At 46.0% G+C, this 6,000-nt stretch overlaps 1 protein-coding gene across 1 annotated transcript in view; it reads right to left on the reverse strand.

Annotated features, from left to right (window-relative positions):
- LOC122790101 (afadin- and alpha-actinin-binding protein B-like) overlaps positions 1–5,800 on the reverse strand; it is a 107,917-nt gene extending 102,117 nt beyond the window's left edge. The window contains exon 1 of the mRNA XM_044057673.1: positions 5,731–5,800. The gene's annotated coding sequence lies outside the window, so the exon portion shown is untranslated. The remainder of the gene's footprint in view (positions 1–5,730) is intronic.
- Positions 5,801–6,000: the final 200 nt, after the last annotated feature.

Raw genomic sequence — 6,000 nt, forward strand, 5'->3', positions numbered from 1 at the left:
TTGTGCAAGCTTGACTTTCTCCATTAGCTGACAGATCCCAATTCTGGATTCTACCATTCCACATTAAAAGATGCACCCGTTGGGTTCCAGCAGAGATGACCAGGCACAAGTCTGCAATGTCAGCAGTAATCAAAATGTAGGGATGAAGACAGTGACCCATGACTGGTCTATTATATTACAAGGGTGACGCAGATGCACGTGATGCAGAAAAGTTTTAGCAGCTATGATCCTGTGTGCAGCAGCACTGTGAAACCTGCTAGATCATCTCCTTTGCTACAAGAAAAATGCTCAGCTCTTCTAGGTTCATAGGTGTGTACTAGGCTAATGGGCCTAGAGCCTTTACAGTCTGCTCTTCACTTTTTCCTTTAGAACTGATCTAGTTCTCATAATAAACACCCTATTCATACTCTAAAGCCTGGCACTTGCTCACTAAAGCAATTATATAAGTCAGCACTAAAAAATGAAAAGCACTACACCCTCACAAACTCTCCTCGAGTACCTTGTTCCCCCATTGGCCCTTTTTTCAATTTTAAAGAAATTCCCAATCCTATTCTAGCATGTCCAAAGGTCAGTTGTCAAACTCCTCTCCGGTCCAGCTGGTGAATCTGGGAATCTTGAGGCAATGTTATAACTGCCTCATGTACACAGACAACCCTCTCCTCCTCCCAACAAATTCCAACACATGAGAGATGCAACCATATAGCCAAACTGGAGGCTAAGCTCTCATAACTGAAGTACTGGAGTAAAAAGTCAGGAGGAAAAGGAAACCACACTCACTACAATTCCAGTCTCACATAGACCTACCACGACAGCAAACCAAAACACAAACACACAAAAACATACTCGGAAGCTCTAAATAAAAATCTGCCTAAGCAACAGAGACCTCCAAAGCAGACACCCAAGCAACTGCTACCCCAAAACAAAACACGTGCAAAACAGCTCACAAAGCCAGTGTGCCGAACAGTCACAGCCCTTAAGGTTAAACACACCCGATACACTTGTAATAGGTGACTATAGTCAGGCACACTTACGTCCCGCTCACCAAGCTGAACAAGAAGGTCACGGTGAGCTGCCTGTCGGGCGCTAGGATCCACCACATAACACAAGCACTCAGGTCACTCCAAGGAAAGTACAAATATGACTCAGTCATTGTCCATGCTGGTGTGAATGACCAGAGACATACCTCCCTGGACTACATGAAAAGAGACAAAGGAGCTCTCTGAGCATGTAGTCCAGGCTGGTATGACCCCGACCTTGAGTAGCATCTTACCCTCACCAAGAATGATGCCACAATATGAAGACAAGATGATCAATTTCAACAACTGGCTTAAGTATTGGTGTCATTCAAAGGGGATCCAATGCCTGTCAGCCTGGGGTGACATGCTCGACAAGCCACGATGCTTCGCTAGGGACGGCTTGCACCTGTCACCCCTGGGCTTTCGGATATTGGCAAAGGCTCTTGCCACCTCCATAGTGCCTTTTTTAGGCAAGGCTCAAAAGACAAACCCACCTCCATAGGTATCACAAGGGATAAGAAACTAAGAGCAATGCTACTCAATGCCAGAAGTCTAAACCTCAACATGCACGCACTCGAAACTCTCCTTAGCAAGGAGAACATCGATATCTGTGCAGTAACAGAAACCTGGTTCAAGGCTCCCAAGAGCACCCCAGCACTACCAGGTTATACCTCATACATGTTTCTCGGCCCCAAAACTTGGACCGACCCACAAAAGGAGGGGGAGTATCAATATTCGTCAAAGATACCCAACACCTCCAGGTTGGTGGCACAGCACGAAGCATCAGTGACTATCCATGTGCAAGTAACGGTGGGTAAAACTGCCTTCCAGTTTATAGCCTGCTACAGACCACCCTCCCAAACCCAGGAACCCCACTCGGCCTTCCTGAGAAGGCTGGAAAATATGAAGGTCTCTCCAAACACCATTATATCGGGCGACTTCAATTACCCAAACAGACTGGGAGCATTACTCCAGCTCCAACACCCTAGCTCGAATTTATAAACTCAAATGCTATGGAACAGCTTGTTACCACTCCCACAAGAGGGGAAAACATACTGGACCTGATCACAAACATGGGGACTGTATGCTCCAGACCAGAAGTGTATCCCTCACTGGTAAAATCAGACCAGAAACTAAACTCCCTAGATATTCACATCCCGACCTCAGCCCCTGCCCAGAAAACCACAGTGAAAAACTTCTCTAAAGCAAATTTCACACTCCTCAAAACAGAGGTGGAATCCTTCAAAGCCCCCGGGCCTGTGGAAAATACGGCCCAGACCGCAGAATCCTTTATAAACGCATTCTATGAACACCTTCAGGAATGCATGGATCATGCAATCCCAAACAAAACCAAGACCCAATCCTCCAAAGGAGGGCGTCCTGTCTGGGGGACCCCAGCCATAAACAAACTATACAATAGAAGGAGGAAGCTACTACATGATAGAGCAAAATCCCAAAAAGGGAAGGCATCTCTGATCAGTATTAACAAAAAACTACGGGCAATCATAAAATCGTCTAAGGCCAGGTCCGAGAGAAAAATTGCACAGGACACCAAGGATAATCACAAGGCTTTCTTTAGTTGTTAGAAACCTGGGTGGGAATTCCCAGATATGCTCAGAATTAGTCCAAAATGACAAAAAATACACCGAACCCACAGACACTGCCAACATCCTAGCAGACAGGTTCAGCGCAAACTTCTCCCCCCCTTCCCCACCAAAAGGGCAAATATCTATCCCAGCAGAGTGCTGCCCCCCTGACATCTCAGATGCTCAGGTAAAAGCCGCCCTCTCCAAAGCAAAACACACAGCATCAATAGGACCAGACGGTGTCCCGGGCTGCGTCCTACAGGAACTCCAAGAAGAACTAAACCCAAACATAAAACTACTGTTCAATCTCAGCCTTACTACAGGATATGTACCCAAAGAATGGCTTACAGCAACAGTGGTCCCGCTCCACAAAGGTGGTGCCTTAACGGATCTTGGAAACTATCGCCCCATAAGCCTGACTAGCTTGGTCTGCAAAGCTATGGAAAGGATCATCATGGACCTCAAAGATATTGGGGACCTACAGACACTGGATCCTACCCAGTTCGGCTTTGTTAAGGACAGATCCTGCCTCAAACTTGGTCGATTTCTTTGAAACAGTCACCAAGGCCATTGACGAGAGGAAGGTGGTCCACACAGCCTACCTGGACCTCGCAAAAGCCTTCGATACAATAACTCACTCTGGCATTATAGATAAGCTCACCAGCTTAAACAAACCCCTAATGTCACTAGATGGGTTGCAAACTGGCTCAAGGACAGAACCCACATGGTTAGAATTGCTGGAGCCATGACAGACTCACCAGTTACAAGTGGCGTCCCACAAGGCTCAGTCCTGGGACCTCTCTTGTTCGGTATATATTTCTCGGAGGTACAAGCCAACACGGAAGGACTGTGGCTGACCAAGTTCGCAGATGACTGCAAACTGGGTGCCATAATAGACTCTCCAGCCGACACAAGCATCCTCCAAAAGGGCCTCAGAAACAGACAACTGGTGCCAGAGCCATGGCCTCAAGCTAAACGCCAAAAAGTGTATAGTCATCCCCTTCGGCAAAAACAAAGTGCCCACAAATTACCACATAGATGGTAATCCATTAAGTACGGAAGAAGTAATTAGGGATCTGGGGACCCAAGTTGATGGCAATCTCTCATTCGACAACCACGTGGCCAAAGTGGTTAGAAAATCACTTTATATAGCCCACCTAATCATGAAGGGATTCGCATCTAGATCAGGGGAGGTCATCGTGCCTCTTTACTCATCCCTCATCAGGCCAATAATGGAGTACAATGCCTCTTTTGGGATGTACCTTACCAGACACCTGCAGCAACTGGAAAGACCCCAAAAGTACCTCACCAAGAGGATCAAAGGGCTCAAACAGATGCCATATGCTGCCCGGTTAAAGAAACTCCAGCTCTACTCAGTGGCATACCGCCTGCCCAGAGGCGATCTGTGCCGGACGTATAAAGCCATGTCCAACCTGGAATTAATGGACATGCTGCACCTCAGAAAATCCAAACCCCATCGAGCTACGCGCTCGAGAGACTTTAACCTCAGCACTGAAATAAATAGGACATGCTGGAGGGACAGATTCATAACCCAGAGGCTCCCTTCACTCTGGAATAAAATCCCAGTCCAGGTTAGGCAGAGTCCCTCACTGACTCTCTTCAAGAGGAATCTTGATGAGTAGATGGGAGATCGTAGATTTACTCTGGGTATCACTTCTGTGTCACTGTTAGACAGATGCACAGTATACTAACCTCAAAAAAGGGCATAGCAAAATTCATTTTAAAATGGGTGGCGAAAGCCAAACACACTCTGGCTAGGCTTGTAAATGCCCATAGGGCAGATAGCTTAGTATGAACCTATGAACAAGCCTAGCCCATAGGATTATCTTGGCATCGTGCCACCCAACCTTAATTCCCAGTGCCTCTATCAAGTAGAGCCACTGGAGTGATCCCCAGGGTGAATTTTCTATTTCCCATCCACTCAAAGATATCTCTTGAAGAGGGCCAGTGAGGTGCTCTACTTGACATGTATGGGAAGTCTATTCCATAGCTTGGGCAGTCTCTGGGTTATGAACCTGTCCCTCCAGCATGTTCTGTTTGCAGTAATGAGGTTGACGTCCCTGGAGCATGTGGTGCGGAGGGATTGGGATTTTAGATGCAGCATTTCTAAACAGAGCTGGGTCAGACATGGCTTTTAAGTCAAGCAGAGATGGCCTCTCTGTAGGCGAGGAGAGAGCATCTTTTTTTAATCTATCCATATAGGACAAGTGTTTAAGGCCTAGTATACTGTATTTGAGGTGCTTTTGTGGCTTCTCCATTTGTTGTTGGTGTCTAGTGAAGTACATGCCAAATGGGGCATTGTACTCTAGGACTGGCCTAATCAGGGAAGAGTAGAGGAAGACAATGACCTCTTTCTTCGTGAATGCAAAACCCTTAGTAATGGGATGTGCCACAAAGAAGGACTATCTTTTTTTTCTTGTTTTAAAAGACTAGATTTTTCTTCAAGTATCATGGATGCTAAAAGTGAGTGTGAAAGTGAAAGCACTTGCTCACCTCCCAAAGATGGAACTGCGTGTGCATGGTTGGGGGGACATGGGGGGGTCTGGTCATCCCTAGTGGAGAATGGGGAGGTCAACCTGCAGTGCTTTACATCGGGAGTGGTATTACTTGTGCGGGAATGCAATCATGAATGAAGAGTGGGGTGGAATGTCCAGTGCAGTCAACCCACCACATGCCTGCCTGAAGGTAGCTTACCCACACATACACAGTAGGGTATAAAAAAATAAAATCACCCTGATGGCTGTCTGAACAATTCAGTCACCTCTAAGCAGACTGTCACCCAGGTGACGGGGAATAAACAGGTTAGTTGCCCAAAAGAAGGATGAAAAACAGGGACAAGAGGATAATCTGTCCCCAGAAGGCAGCCACCTGTCCGAATTAAGCCTACTGGACAGCAATACTGGGGAAACAGCATTAATATCAACAGGGAGAACAAAATAATCTAACCCCATACGGAAGGTAGCCACTTGTCAGAATTAGTACCAGGGAAATACCACTGGTATCAGTCTTGCAAAACCAGCAACACAGACACGAATTAGTACAACAAAAATCAATTCTCAGGCAATAGATGCACAACCAAATTTGCAAATACACTATATGGGAACTACCTGCTTTCTGTTTTTCCAGTTTTCCATGTGCCTCTTTTTCCATCTGCACGACTCAAGGTGTTCAAAAGCTCAATGGCTGTCAAGGAGAAAATGTAAGGTTAAAGACTAAACTGACGTACGTATAACAATCAAAACTGAACCAAAACTCACTTTCCACAAAGTTCATCTTTAACAAGTCCACATCTATCAAAGCCTGTACTATGGATGAATTCTTAAAATGTCTCACTTACCTACTTCTCAATCTTAAGCTACCATAAGTTCCACAATTTT

Source organism: Protopterus annectens, chromosome 15.part0 (assembly GCF_019279795.1).
Source record: "Protopterus annectens isolate FY-2018-M chromosome 15.part0, PAN1.0, whole genome shotgun sequence".
Taxonomy (NCBI): Eukaryota; Metazoa; Chordata; order Ceratodontiformes; family Protopteridae; genus Protopterus; species Protopterus annectens.